The sequence below is a fragment of the Pyxicephalus adspersus genome, chromosome 11 (genome assembly GCF_032062135.1).
Source record: "Pyxicephalus adspersus chromosome 11, UCB_Pads_2.0, whole genome shotgun sequence".
In the NCBI taxonomy this organism is placed as follows: domain Eukaryota; kingdom Metazoa; phylum Chordata; class Amphibia; order Anura; family Pyxicephalidae; genus Pyxicephalus; species Pyxicephalus adspersus.
The window spans coordinates 49990563-50006631 of record NC_092868.1 but is presented as its reverse complement, the minus strand read 5'-3'; the positions used below and the strand labels follow the sequence as shown (position 1 = coordinate 50006631).

At 41.3% G+C, this 16069-nt stretch overlaps 1 protein-coding gene across 4 annotated transcripts in view; it reads left to right on the top strand.

Annotated features, from left to right (window-relative positions):
* Positions 1-16069, top strand: part of PLEKHG5 (pleckstrin homology and RhoGEF domain containing G5) — a 205894-nt gene that overhangs the window by 69910 nt on the left and 119915 nt on the right. The window contains exon 1 of one of the 4 annotated variants that reach the window (XM_072425727.1): positions 3041-3382. The exons of 2 other annotated variants lie outside the window; for them this stretch is intronic. The gene's annotated coding sequence lies outside the window, so the exon portion shown is untranslated. Of the gene's footprint in view, positions 1-3040; positions 3383-3478; positions 3757-16069 lie in introns of those variants that run through there. One more of the 4 variants, XM_072425729.1, reaches the window with a different exon arrangement.

The window sequence follows — 16069 nt, the reverse complement described above, 5'->3', positions numbered from 1 at the left end:
TTATGATTGGCTACTATTATTAAAACTATCCAATCACTGGTGTGCTTGAGACTTAAAGGTACCCAAATATGTCACATGACCAAAGCGGTCATATTAGGAGTGACTACACATATTTTATCCACACCCTCACTACTACTACTCTCTTCCTGTGCTGCACTGTTATCAGTTAGCTTTCTGCTATCTTTGTAGATTACAAATTCCCCTCCTCCTGGTTTCATAGGATAATTCTGTTTTAGCCTGACAACTCAGGTATTTTTCATTTTTTTAAAGCCCACTGTGGGGCGATGCACAAATGTGTGTTGTAATGTGTTTCTGAGCAGTACACAGAAGTTTATTCCTATGGTGTGTTTGGGTACTCTATTAACTATGAATAGCAACCCAGCGCACCAATGCATGTGCTTTGTGTTCAGATAAGCTACGTACAAAGGTTGGATAATGCTCAATCATTCATCTAGGGCAAAAATGTGTTCCCCCGATGTTGTTCATCAAGCTATCATGGCATATTGATGAATGACTGTTCGGGAACAACTACTGAGCACTCCTATGGAGAGTGCCGCTCGCTTGTTCTTCTCCCTACCCACAGAAAAGAAGAGCACTGTGTGTACAACACTCATTATTTAATCTGTCACTGGAAATGATCTTTCTGACATCCAAATCAATCATTTGACATCAATCTGACATCTATACGACCCTGAGGGCTTATTCTCACTATAAGAATGCAGTGCGTTTTACCAAATGCATGCTCAGTTTCTGTGTATGTTGCAATGTGCTGCGTTGAGGAGCTAATTTTTAAAATGGAGAATTCAGCACATTGCACACAAATGCAGTGCATGCTGAAATTTTTTAAAGACCATGGCACATGGCTGTGCGGCAGTGCATTGGTAAGGTGTGTCTGGAGTGCCATTAACAATAAACAGTCACCAAGCGCACCAATGTTAATGGAACACATTGCAGTAGTGAGAATGAGCATTATTTAGACTGGTATTTGCCTACGATTGATTAAGCTAAACATTTGTAATAAATGGTGACCCAGTGCACCAACACAGGTGCTATGTATTGCATTAACGTATATGTTTCTGCAGCACATTAGTGGGAATGAGCCTTAATTAGGCTCAATGCACTAGTGCAGGGGTGTCAAACTCTGGCCCTCAATGTCCTTTTTTTTTGCCCCCCAAAGGAATCCTAAATATGAATTGCAGCTGGCCCACCGCTGCATTGAAATAGCGCTGCTACTACAATTCCCGGCATCACTCGTGTCTATAGACCAGCAGGCTCTCTACCTATGCCTGGCCCCGCATAGGACTGTTTTATAGGCGCAGGGAATTGTAGTAGCAGCGCTATTTCAGTTTCAAGTTTGGCTCCTGACTTTGTTTACGTTTTTAATTTTGGTCCACTGTGTATTTGAGTTTGACACCCCTGCCCAGTGTGAATTACCTGTATGTAGGCGCAACGCACTAGTGGGCATACCTTTACATTGGCACAATGCACTAGTGGGGTTGAACCATAAGTAGGCGCAATGCACTAGTGGGCATACCCTTACATTGGTGCAGCGCACTAGTGGAAATGAGCCTTACATAGGCGCAATGTACTACTGCAAATTAACCTGTAGGGGCAACGTATTAGTGAGAATAAGCCTTACATAGACGGAACTCATTAATAGGAATAAGCCTTACGTATGAACAACAGAGTAGTGGGAGTGAGCCTCACATAGGTGCAACTTACTAGTGGAAATGAGCCTTACGTAAGTACGACAAACTAGTGGGAATGAGCCTTACATAGGTGCAACTCACTAATAGTTATGAGCCTTACGTATGAGCAACAGACTAGTGGGAATGACCCTTACATAGGCGCAACGCACCAGTGGTAATGAGCATTACATAGGCACAACACACTAATGGGAATGATCCTCACATAGGTGCAACGTACTACCGGTAGTTGAAATGATCCTTACGTAAGCACAAGACACTAATGGGAATGAGCACTATGTAGGTGCAACGCACTAATGGGAATGAGCCTTACATAGGCACAATGCACTAATGGGAATGAGCCTTACTTAAGCACAACACACTAATGGGAATGAGCCCTACGTAGACGCAACACACTAATAGGAATGAGCCCTACTTAGGCGCAATGCACTAATAGGAATCAGCTTTACGTAGGGGCAACACACATGTGGGAATGAGCCTTACGTAGACGCAACACACTAATAGGAATGAGCCCTACTTAGGCGCAATGCAATAATAGGAATCAGCCTTACGTAGGGGCAACGCACTAATAGGAATGAAGCTTACGTAGGGGCAACGCACTAATAGGAATGAGCCTTACGTAGGGGCAACGCACTAAAAGGAATGAGCCTTACGTAGGTGCAACGCACCAATAGGAATGAGCCTTACGTAGGGGCAGAGCCTTACGTAGGGGCAACGCACTAAAAGGAATGAGCCTTACGTAGGTGCAACGCACCAATAGGAATGAGCCTTACGTAGGGGCAACGCACTAATAGGAATGAGCCTTATGTAGACGCAACACGCTAATAGGAATGAGCCTTATGTGGTGCAATGCACTAATAAGGATAAAGCCTTACGTAGGGGCAACGCACTAATAGGAATGAGCCCTACTTAGGCGCAATGCGCAAGTGGGAATGGGCCTTACACAGTCTGCGATTTGCCTAGGGTCAATTTAGTGAGACAATTGTGAACCAAAATTGTGCATCCACCATGAGCTACAACCCTTTGCACATTGCTCTTTGCCTTATTCAAGGTCGCCGCATGCTTTTCTCCTCCTTGCCAACATCGTCGTTCAGCTGTGGGAAACCTGATGCTTAGACAGGTGTTCACTGATCCCCCACTCCCTGTTCACCTGGGAAAGAGAAGTGTCTTGAACGAGCCCCGAAGGCTTAAGTTCCAGCAGTGCACATTATAGGAGGGGAGGGTGAGAAGGAGGAACAGACACACTGGGCTCAGTCCAGAGAGAGAGAGTCACACAGCCACACAGGCTTATAATACAGAACAAAAGTAACTAGGATTCCAGACCTGGCTACATAAAATAGAGGGAACTGCCTTTGCTTTTGTGCCTTAACAGGATTCCAGAAGCTGCAGAACATCGCCACACCTTCTGCTGCAGCCTGTCACTGTCTACTGATCCATAGGCAATCCCTGTGGATGAGTGACTCACAAGAAAGCATCACAGTCTGGAAACTGCTGCACTGCTCTTGGGATTTTTCAAGGTGAAACAGTTTCCCTTCGTTGTGCGGTGAAGAAATACCCTTTTCCTTCTCCCTTTCTCCCTGCTGGATGTGGCCGCTTATTTTCTCCCCTCCAGCCAATGGTGAGCGACAAGTACAAGGAGCTCCCAGCCTTTACTGGCCTTCCCATCTGCCTGAAAGGTGAGTCTAGAGATTATATATGTGTATGGGGTATAATACTCCGGCTGCTGCTCAGGAGGTGCTTATATTGTGTCTGTGGACGGCCGCCAGGCTGGAATTAACTTTCGCAGCGAGCGCGGTGGGATTAAAAATTCAGCAATGTGCCTTGACAAATCGTCATCTTTTATTCCGTCCGGGGGATATTTGCGGTAGATGGAAGGAGAATTTACACAGGTGTGTTTGTGGTGCCGACTGATGTTCGCTGAAAGTTGGAAGAGGCGATCGTTTAACTGTCGCTGTGCAGAAAAATCGTAGGAGACCTCATGGCGGACGATTGAAACGACGAATTGAGACTCGATGAGTCTGGATTGTAGCCTCCATTTGTAGTACTGCAGGTATAAGTGACCTCTCTTGATACTGTAACGGCACAGGTGACCATGGATGATATCCGGATTAAAAAGTCTGAGATAGATAAATAAAGGGATGGCGGATTTGTGATGTCACACCGTGTTATGAAAAGCTACATTTACGATTTGTTCTGGCGCTAGGATCTCGGGAATGTCTGGTTCCAATGGGGGACCTTAAAGCACTCACGCAAAGAGACTTCCATTGTAGGTTGGGTGAGCATAAAAAAAAGAAGTTTTTGGTGTTGGGGTTACTTTAGGGGTTAGGTTTGCTTTTAGGGGTTAAATGGCAGTTGAAGTTAATTGGTAAGGACTTTAGGGGTTATCTGTTAGGGTTGTGCGGGGAGGTTAAAGTTAAGCGTTTGGGCAGGAGACAGTTGGCTTAGAAGTTATGTGAAAACTTTTTTAGTTTTGGATGAGTGGTAAAGAGTTAGCAAATGCTGTCCCTGCCCTATTCAAAGAAATCTATGATGACCACGGTCACTGGGACAGGTTTATGGTGACCACTGCCCCTGGGACAGATTTATGGTGGGTATTACTAGTGGGACAAATCTATGGTGACCACTGCCATTAAGACAGATCTATGGTGACCACTGCCAATGGGACAGATATATGTTGACCACTGCCAATAGGACAGATCCATGGTGACCACTGCCATTAGGACAGATCTATGGTGACCACTGCCAATCGGACAGATCTATGGTGACCACTGCCAATAGGACAGATCTATGGTGACCACTGCCAATGGGACAGATATATGGTGACCGCTGCCATTAGGACAGACCTATGGTGACCACTGCCAATGGGACAGATATATGGTGACCACTGCCATTAGGACAGATCTATGGTGACCACTGCCAATGGGACAGATATATGGTGACCATTGCCAATTAGAAAGATGTATGGTGAACATTGCCAATGGGACAGATCTATGGTGACCACTGCCAGTGAGAAAGATCTATGAGGACCATTACCAATGGGGCAGAATGCATGGGGAAAATGCTTGCAGTTGTCAAAAAAAACAGGAACAAGAAGAACATCTCCCGATAGTGATGTTTCCTTGGGTGACAACTGTCAAACTGTCTTGTGGTGTTAGGGAAATCTACATATTTCTTGTGTCTCTGGTACAGCAAGGAAAAACAGTCAAGGAAAATCCCCCCCACTGTGATGCAGAAAGCAGTAAAGCCTGATTGAGATTCTAACACTTACCCATTCAGCTCAGTGCTACAAAAATGTCTGGCTGACAAATCGGAAATTTAGATTGGGTACATTATAAGTACTGGGGGGGGGGTATTGCCTTGGGTATTTTATTAGTTCTTGATTTATGGCAGTTCTAGTTCTGGGTGAGCTGAAATTTAGGTCCCAATAAATACTTCCTGCAGCCAGAAAAAAATGTATTAAAATATTCCTGATCTGGGTTTTTTACCAGGGGAATTCCAACTTGCGAGTATCAGGATTCAGTAGTGACCCTGCATCTTATTGCCTAATCCTAAATAAACTCATGCTTTCCATGACTGATAATGGCTCAAGCTATCGGTGGCTCAACGGGTAATAGACTCTTATTGCAGAGTAAAATCTTCTAATGGCAACAGGAGATCCCCCACTATACATCGTGCACCTGTACGCTGAAACTCAGAAAGTGTTAGAGGTCTGTTGGGAACATTTTAACCTTTTGTGAACATTTATGGAATCCAGCTTTTTGTAATAACTCTTTTTTAAAGGTATCTGCAGTTCCATCCTTTTTTGAGGTCTTTTATAAATTTATATTCTTGTGAATTGTGTATGGAAATATTGGTTGACTTAAATCGCAGGTTCTGTTTTGGTATGTTTGTGGGGTGCTGGTAGTGGATTGAGTCGTTCATTGCGTGAATCATGATGGATTTTTGTCTTAGGTCTTTGGCTTCCTTTGGGTCAGTCCACCTAGAGTGATATTTATGTTATTAATGTTACCTGGTGGGAAGTCAGTATGTCTACAATGCTCCAATTGTGAGGTCTACCTTCCATGATTACCAAAAAGTCCAATATGGAGCTTCTCATATTGTGTATATTGGGGAACTTAGTGCAAGGGATGATGGAAACTATTTATAATGGTCACAGTAGGTGAGATGGTTTTGAGATGAGTAGTGCAGAAATAGTTGGAGCCCTGCCAAATGGGCACAATAGGTGTACAGACCCAGGAACTCATTGTAGGAATGGTGGAATCCATGCATAAAGGTTCTGTCAGGTGTGCGGACCAAGGAACTTAAAGCAGAGTTCCTAGGATCCCCTCATAATGGACACAGCAGATTTGCAGGTTTGGTAACTCAACATAGGAATGGTTGGAACCTTTCATAATAGCCCCAGTAGGTGTACAGACCACAGGACTTAGCATTGGGATCTCACAATAGACTCCTCAAGCGATAGAAGATACAGTCAAGTAGTTTACCTCCAGCCATCAACTGGGGATATTGTTAAAAATTAAACAAATCAATAGCTGCTGCAACATAAGGCATGGCTTAGCATTACATTACAGATGTTTATGCATCGCAACGGACCAGATTGATGTAAATAGGCATTCTTCCTATTGACCACCACACTAATATACTGTGAGCTGTAGATATAGTAACTATAAAAGGGGTTCCCTGTAGACCTGAAAGGTATTTTAGGGTTCCCCCATGTTAAAAAGGTCAATAAACCCCGAATTAGATGTTTGATTTAGCAAATCTTATTTTCAATGGCATTGTGGGTACAATTGATGTCAGTTGAAAGGTGATTGGATGACACTTTATTCTTGTCATATGGCAGTAGGAAACACTTTTTGTGTCACCATCATTATTTCAATTTGATATATTGGTGAAAACAATGATAATGCAAAATAAATATTCATCAAGTAGATAATAGAATACTTGAAGTCAATCAGAAAGATTGATTGTAATTACGACCATATTAATGTGTGTGCCGAGCAATGTATTTACAGCAATAAATGGCTCTTCAGTAAGGAAAGTTTTCTTTTTGTATTTTAGAGTTTGTGATAAATCTCCTCAGGATATATGGGCAGTACAACAGAATAATTGTAATTTCAATGTAGCCAGACTGCCTCTTTGTGTCCCCATACATCCATAAACATCTATTTGTGTTGCCTCTATGTATAGCTGTCTCCTGTTATTTCGTTTCTTAGACTTTCTTTCACATTCACTGTTGTTCCTCTCCAGTGGACAAGGATCGGACTTGTATTTACCTTACATTATAAATTGACATTAAAGCGTGATGTTTGCACTTCTCACTGATGTCTCATTCACGTCCCATTAACTGCCGGAGGAGGCTTCACACGAGATACTACAACCCTAATCATACGTAGGCCACATATAGGCTCCCGTGTCGCGTGTGAGAAAACATCACATCAAAGTCCAAGACCCTGCAGAAGCTGCTTTTAATTTCGGAATAATCAGCAGTAGAAAATCTGTGGTTTTGGTATTTTGGTGACTGTTTTTGTGACACTTTCTGCACTGCTGTGTGTTTGGTTGCAGCAGATGCATGGCTGTACCCAGTAACAATTTTGCACTAGCTTGTTAAATTAATCCAGACAGTGAGAATATTGGAAAAACATTTTAAAGCTGAACTTCAACTAAACAGCTAAATACATAGTTGAGTTGCCAATAATGGAGCTGTTTGAGCTGCCAGTGTGGTTTTCTATTCATTCCGGGCCTGTTTTTTACACAGCTCTGCCAGAATGTACAGCCAAGCTGGTGACCTGACTTTGCTATGCTGCAGTTATACAATAAAGCTTAGTCACATCCCCACCCCCAGTCTCTGAGTGGACAGTGAAAAGATGGCAGTTAACCCCTTTGCTCTTTCCATTGTCAGCAAATCATGGCAACTTAACTTGAGTTTTCTACCTGAATGTTTGCCAGGGGTCCTTAATCTAGAGTCCAACAAACAACTCTTTCCAGAAATCCAACAATGCCGGATCATGCTTTTCTCACTTTTTGTAATTAATACTTGATCAATACCATTGTTAAAAAAAGAAACATTGTATTGTTACACCTCTAAAAATGAAGAGCACATAGGGAAAGTGACACACTTCTTCCACTAAATCTCTACACCTCCATAAACACACAACTCTATATTCAGTGATGTAGCTTTGTGTGTAATGGATCTAATGACAGAGGCAGGCGTTCTGCTTTCCATGCAGCATACAAATGGGATTTAGTCCTGTGATCCCAGACCAAGAAGATCCAAATTCAGACAAGATCGCTGACTGGCCACTCTCCCTGAATATAAGCCCCTTATGGCATTGGGTCACATGATCCACCTCCTTGGGAATTCAGAGTTGAATTTTAGTTTTATTTATTTAACATCATTTTTTGTGTGTTTATTTATAAAACCTTGTGGTGTTAAGATGAACATATGGCCAAGTACATTTGCATAGTCTCCTGCTTGTGTTCAATCTTTGCTGTAGATGTGGAAGTGTTTAAATTGTAGGACATTTCCTAACTTGTTCTGTGTATGTTACGGCAGCACACAGAGCCAACTGTATAATCGGAGTTCTTTCTACTCTGTGATATGAGTGTGGGTGTCTGCAAGGGGCTTTTTTATTAAATCTAAATCTTAAATTAAAATTATATCTATCTATCTATCATCTATCTATCTATCTATATATCTATCTATATGTCTATCTATCTATCTGTCTATCTATCTATCTATCTATCTATATGTCTATCTATCTATCTATCTATCTATCTATCTATCTATCTATCTATCTATATATCTATCTATCTATCTATCTAAATAAATAAACCATCTATCTATCTATCTATCTATCTATCTATCTATATATCTATCTATCTATATATCTATCTATCTGTCTATCTATATGTCTATCTATCTGTCTATCTATCTATCCCATATCTATCTATCTATCTATCTATCTATCTATCTATCTATCCCTCTATCTATCTATCTATCTATCTATCTATCTATCTATCTATCTATCCCATATCTATCTATCTATCTATCTATCTATCTATCTATCTATCTATCTATCTATCTATCTGTCTATATATCTATCTATCTATATGTCTGTCTATCTATCTATCTATCTATCTATCTATCTATCTATCTATCTATCTATCTATCTATCTATATGTCTATATATCTATATGTCTATCTATCTATCTGTCTATCTATCTATCTATCTGTCTATATATCTATCTATCTATCTATCTATCTATCTATCTATCTATCTATCTATCTATCTCTCCCTCCTTTTTCCTCTCCTATCATATCCTCTCTATGCTTTCTCCATTTTATTCTCCTCTCTTCTCTTCCTCTTTTTCCCTTTCCCCCCTCTTTCTTTTCCCTCTCCTCTCCTTTCTTCTCTTCTCTTCTTTTTTCTTCTTTCATCTCCTCTCTCCTTTCTGTTCCTCCTTTTCCCTATTCTCTCCTCTCTTCTCTCCCTTTGTTTCTCTCTCCCTCCCGTTCTTCCTTTTCCCTCTCCTCTCCTCTTTTCTTATCTCTTCCTCCTTTTTCCTCTCCTCTCCTTTCCTCTATTTGCTTTCTCCAGTTTAATCTCCTCTCTTCTCTTCTCTTCCTCCTTTTCCCTTTCATCTTCTCTCTTCTTTTCCTCCTTTTCCCTCTTTCCTACCCCCCTCATTCTTCTTTCTCCACTCTTCCTCTATGTTCTCCCCTATTCTCTCCCTTTTCTGTTAACTTCTTTCATCTCTTATACTCTCTCTCCCCCCTTTTTTTTTCTTTTTTCTCCCACTCATTCTTCATTATCTCCATTTTTCTGTGCTAGCATTTCCTTTTTACTCTATTCTCTCTGGTACCCCCACTCCTTTTTTTTCTTCCTCCACACTCTCTCCACCTTTTTTATATTCTCTTACCATTATTCCACCTGTGGGGTAGATCATTTTTCAACCTCCTTGCATTTTGCTACATATTAAAGCAGAAATAAATTCCACTTTATTTTGATCAATATCGATTGAGGCATTATTGCAGGAAGGATCAGGCTTGGGGCGTTGAGGCGATGGTGCCACCCTGCAGTGGAATGGGGGCAGAGTATAACGGGTTGAGTGCTGCTTTAATTTTAAATAAAAAGCATAAAATACAGCATATAATTACAGACAAAAAGAAAAGCAGATGTTAAAAACTGTAGTCTGCCCTTATATTGGTAGTTTTGTAAGTGCCCCCTTTACATTATTTTTTTAACATTCTTTATTTTTTTTTTTGAAAAAACAAAAAACACAATAATCAACAAAGACAAGCACAATACAGTCATAGGGCAATACAGAGCAGGGTAAGGGTAACTATGGGAAACAAAGACCGGTACATTTCACATTCCACATAATATCAAAAACAAAGAAATTACTTGTGGTGCAGTTACAAACATAGCATCATCATTGGACAACCAAAATACAAAGGGGAGGGAAAAAATGAGGTGCGAGGAAAACAAATATATAAATACGTCACAAAATATTCCCCACTCCTCTCACTTTAGCCTGAGAAGCTCGGATCCAGGTGGCGCTTGAACTCCCGGGTGTCTCGGTAGTAAATCCAGCTACCCCACATCACATTCCCTTTACATTATTAGTAAGTCGAGAGGCCCCTGTATACATTGGTGGTCAGTATAAAGATACCCCATTACATTGGGTATTGGTGGAGAAGGGCCCATTTACATTGGTGATTTTGCATTGGTGATAGGTGCAAAAGGGCTCCCTTATAATGGTTGTCAGTGAACAAACACCTTCTTACATTGGTTGCCAGTGTATAAAACCCTACACTTGTGGTCAGTAAAGAAGTAGTCCCTAAGCTGGGTCTGTTTACATTGGCGGTCAATGGAGAAGGGCCCATATACATAGGCGGTCAGTGGAGAAGGGCCTATATACATTGCCAGTCAGTGGAAAAGGGCCCATTTACATTGACAGTCGGTGGAGAAGGTCCCATTTATATTAGCAGTTAGTAGAGAAGGTCCCATTTACATTGGTGGTCAGTGGAGGAGGGCTCATATATATTGGTGGTCAGTGGAGAAGGGCCCATATACATTGGTGTCAGTGGAAAAGGGCCTATATACATTGGCGGTCAGTGGAGAAGGGCCCATATACATAGGCGGTCAGTGGAGAAGGGCCTATATACATTGCCAGTCAGTGGAAAAGGGCCCATTTACATTGACAGTCGGTGGAGAAGGTCCCATTTATATTAGCAGTTAGTAGAGAAGGTCCCATTTACATTGGTGGTCAGTGGAGGAGGGCTCATATATATTGGTGGTCAGTGAAGAAGGGCCACTATACATTGATGGTCAGTGGAGAAGGGCCCATTTACATTGCTGGTGTTTGGTGAAGAGCACATATACATTGGTCGACAAGGACCCACTAATATAAGTGGTTAGTATTTATGATGTGCCCCCTGACACTGGTGGAAAGTGGTGAAATACCCGCCACCATTTGTGGTCAAAACAAAAGAACCCCCTTACATAGCTGGTCAGTGGAGAAATGCACCCTATAATTGGTGTGGGGTCTAGTAGTGCCCCATATTGGTGGTCATTTAAAGAGATCATTGAGTCACTGATTACTTACCTAGGAGGAGAGACCGTCATTTACTTCTGCCATGCTTTTTATAGGTCATCCATCCCACCCATGGTATTCTAATATACATGAAGACCTATTATTCATATAACACTGTTCCTGCACATGTTCTTGTAACTCATTTTAAGCATTTTTTAAGTGCTATGAGATGGACAAAATCTTCAGGACAGAAATTTCCCTTTAAGGCTAAATTTTTAGTATAATTTCTTCACAGCGTTTATAAAATATCGTAAACTGCTTGTCCGGAACTCGGTGATAAATCCCAATATTAAATCATCTCCACAGTCTAAACTGCTCTGTCTAGAACGTAAGCCACACTCAGAATTCTGAAGCATTGCTACACAAATGTTTTCCTCTTGAACATATTTTCCTGAAGATTTGTGCTGACAAATGATTCTTCTCTAAAGGGTTCCTTTACATTTCGTGACATCAGCGATTCGGGAACGGCTTCTATAAACAGGCCATGGAAAAGTAAATAGACGGTTGATAAAATAAATTGATGGATCTCTGAAGCACACTTGAGAAGGCTTTGTTAGTCCTTACGGGTTATATACTGTTTTCTGAGCTCCACTGCGTCAAAAAGAGAGAAGTATTTGTCTTTGTATTCTGTTTTTACAGAATGCAGGATTAGGAATATTTCCTATGGGGCATCTGAATTTAAAGGGTCGCTTTCGCTAACTTGAAATGCAGATTAAAGCAAGTAAAAAATAAATTATTTTAAATGTTTAGATCAGCCTTTACTGACTTTTTTTTTAACCCTGAAGAAACCTTAAAATGATTTTCAGGTGTCAGAGAACTCCTTTAGAAGTCAGTCAATAGGTACAATACTGGTCACCAATGGGTAGAATGCCCCTCTTACATGAGTTGTCAGAATGTCACCTTTATGAAAAAAAGGGCCTTGGTTTCATGCATTTGGCTCTGGTATTGGCCCCAGAACTATATAGGCACCATCTTTTAGAAGGTCAATCAGCCATATCTCAAGGAACCCCTGGCAAACTTCTGGAGGAATCCCAGGGTTTCACAGAACTATGATTGAAAATGGCACCCAAAAAAGTTCTTTGGCTTCATTCAGTTGGCTCTGCCTAGTGGTGATGGTCCCAGATTTATGCAGGTGCCATTGTATAGAAGGTCAATCAGCCAAAGCTCAAGAAACCCCTAGCAATTTCTGGAGGAATCCCAGGGCTTCACAGAACCATGGTTGAGAATGGCAGCTAAAAAAGGTCCTTGGTCTGATGCAGTTGGCTCTACCAATTGATGTTGGCCCCAGAACTATGCAAGCGACATCGTATGGAGGTCAATCAACCAAGCTCAAGGAACCCCTTGCAACTTCTGGAGGAAGCCCTGGATTTCACAGAACCATGATTGAGAATGGCAGCTAAAAAAGTTTCTTGGCTTCATGCAGTTGTCTCCACCAAGTGGTGTTGGCCTCAGATTTTTGCAGGTGCCATTGTATGGGAGTTCAATCAACCAAGCTCATGGAACCCCTGGCAACTTTTGGAGGAACCCCTGGGTTTCACGGAACTCTGATTAAGAAAGACTGGCTTTGGTGCAGTATTTGTTTCTTTACAATAATTATCTTTTGCTCTATTGCAATGTAACTCTGAGCTTGCTGGAAAATTTGACTCAGTTCCTTAGAGCAACCCCTTCCTTATTTATATGTCATAGCCCTTCCTTCTTCGAAGAGGGTCTAATTACTTTTTTTGCTGGTCTAATTTCTCTGCCCTTACCTCAGTACATGGCCTTTTATATAGTGGTCATAGAAGGCAAATCCAACAGAGCTTCACTTGATTGAGAACGGTTTGAGTCTAAGATGGTGGAATCCACCAGTGGTTTTGGGGCTTTTGAGTGTCTAGACAAGGTAGGTCTTCTCTATACAGACACTTTTTACCTTGCACAGACCCCGGCTTGTAAATCAAAATTGTAATGCAAAAGGCATCTATGACTACACGGAAAACAGGGGACTGTAACCAAAAATACCTGGGGTTACTGTATTCCACGTAACTTTAGGGGCTGTTTCTTCAATGTATAGCTTATTCCATGTTCCAGATCATATAATTGATTTGATGACTATGATGAAAGCTTTGCTCGCCTGCTGATATTTGTAACCTCATATGTAACACTATAAGGGTCCATGCTGTAACTTGGATTGAAATAGGCAATCCCATATAATAAAAGAAATAGGAACATCAGTTGGGTCTTGTATTAATACAACCAGAAATAAATAAGAAACGAGAAAGGTAAATAAATAAATCAATAGTATTTTTACATACTTGCAGGTATAGTAGAAATATCACTATTAAATCCCTTTACACTAGCATGATGTATGTTACTTTTAGACAGCATTGTCCCTTTAAGCAGTAACGTAGAGCCGACCCTCCCTGGGAATTCTTGCCTGCCGTGAAGCATCACCTTGCCTGCGCTGTGTCCCTGTGTTCTGTATCTTACCTTTCACAGTAACCTGATGCTGGAGTGATAGCCCAGCATCACACAGGAGGATAGCCTTACACGGTGACAACAGCATCCCACCAATGCTTTCATCAACAAAGCAAAGTCACGCCTGAGGATCCAGTTCACAGATCTATCTATGCCAATGTGCTTTGTCATATCATCCTCACCTATGCCTAAGGTGAGGGGTCCCAGCCTTCATCATTACCTTGTGGGCTTCCCTAGAATTAGCATTTTTAAAGCCAATAAGTGACTGTTTTTGCTGTACATCATTCATTTAGCTAAGTGAATTATCCATTGAAGGGTGAAAACTCCTTTTGTTAAATCAGCCCCAATAATTCTTACATTATTTATTAAAACTCAAGGAGTGTGAGCAACTTTGCAGAATAGGATTTATTTTTTTCAGGGATGATTTGGGGAAATGATTTTTAAGAAATCCACTTCAGGTTTAATGGATCAACCAGGTTCTCCCATGATAGACTATCTAATCCACATTAGGAAAACCAACTGTAAGACAGAATGTTCAGTTAGGATTTAGGGATATAGGAACTAACCTTATAAACCTGGGCCTACCCTGGACCCCAGTTTGACTCACTATTCAGTCATTTTGGACAGAATTTTTTCTAGCTGGGTGGAAAAAGCTGTAGGTGGGTGGCAGTGGGTGGGTGAAATGTGCAGTTACCACCCAAAAACAGTTGGCTGGTTACTAAAAAATGCCAGGTTGTGCGCCCAGCAAGAATGAGCTGGGAAGAACACTTTAATACTCTGCAGAGAATAACGTTTCCTCTAATATTTTCCTGCTGCATTTGCAGTATAGTTGAATATATTATAATGATCAGCACAGAAGAAAGACAGCTAACTGTGAATTCAGAATGACAATACAGAAGGTCATACGTCTGTCCAGCACACTGTCATCTTTAAAAGCCATTCTGGCGTTCTCAGTCAGCCGTGATTCATCAGCAGCTGCCTCGCAAATTACATCCACGATACCAATAGAGCTGACCTTGGGGATGTGCATCATCATGAGAGCAGCACTAACAAACTTGTTCTGGTTATAATTCTCCAATATATAGATATTTTCTGGAAACTACCACATTCCTTTCATCTGCCTCTACTTTAGAGTCAAGACTGGACCAGTGAGCTGACAATTCTGCTGTTTGGAGTCAATGTATCTGAGTATATCCATGGGATGCTGGGGTTGTCCATTCTTTTTCATAGTTTAGGCAAATTGAGAAGATGAGCCTTGAAATGAATGAACCCCTTTACTAGTTTATTGAAAGTAAAGAGTGCCCCTTTGTTACAGTGTAAGTGAAATCCAATAGGAAGCCTGGTTGTATTTATCCAATGAGCACAGGGAATTAAGGGTCAAGAATAACTTCTCCTGTTCAAAAATATTCCCAAAAAGGACATACTGTACTTTTATAGTACTTGGCACAGGCCTAATATAGATGTTTTGTCCTCCTTAAAGCTTAATATTAGGCAAACCATTACAAACACAAATAAAATACACACAACGATCAGCCGTAACATTACAACCTGCGTTATATTGTGTAAATGCCTATTGTATCACAAAAACTTCTCTGATCAATCAAGGCATGGACTCTAAAATACATTCAAAGTTGGTCCGAGTTATATGGTGCAAAGACATTTGCAGCAGAACTCTTAAGTCCTGCAGGTTTCAAGTTGGGGCTGCCGTAGAACTTGTCTTTCCAGCACATCCCATGTTGTTTTTTTGGATTGAGATCTTGGAAATTTGGAGGCCAAGTCAAAATTTAAACTCATGTTCCTCAAACCATAGATGAACAATTTTTGCAGTGTGGTAAGGTACATTAACGTGCTTAAAGAGGCCATTTGCATCAGGAATTACCATGCCATAAAGGCATTATGTGGTCTGGAACAGTCTTCGAATAGGTGGTACATGTCAAAATACCAACTGCATGAATTTCATGACTTTACATTTTCCAACAGGACATCAGCTGGAGCATCATGCTTCCTCAGCTGGCCTGTCTTCTTCTTTTAGGGCATCCTTCTCCTTCCCACCTAACAATGCACACATATCTGGCCACCCACATCAGAAGAAAACATCATTCATTGGACCAGGCCACTTTCTTCCATAGTTTCGTGGTCCAGTTATGACTTTCACATGCCTACTGTAGACACTTTTACTGTTGGACAGGGGTCAGCACAGGCACTCAGGACTGGTACATATATGTTGCATTGGGAGTGACCCTTGTGGATCCAGCAAACCTGAAATGAATCTGACACCTTCCTCTATAGCCAGCATAATGGTTTTTGGC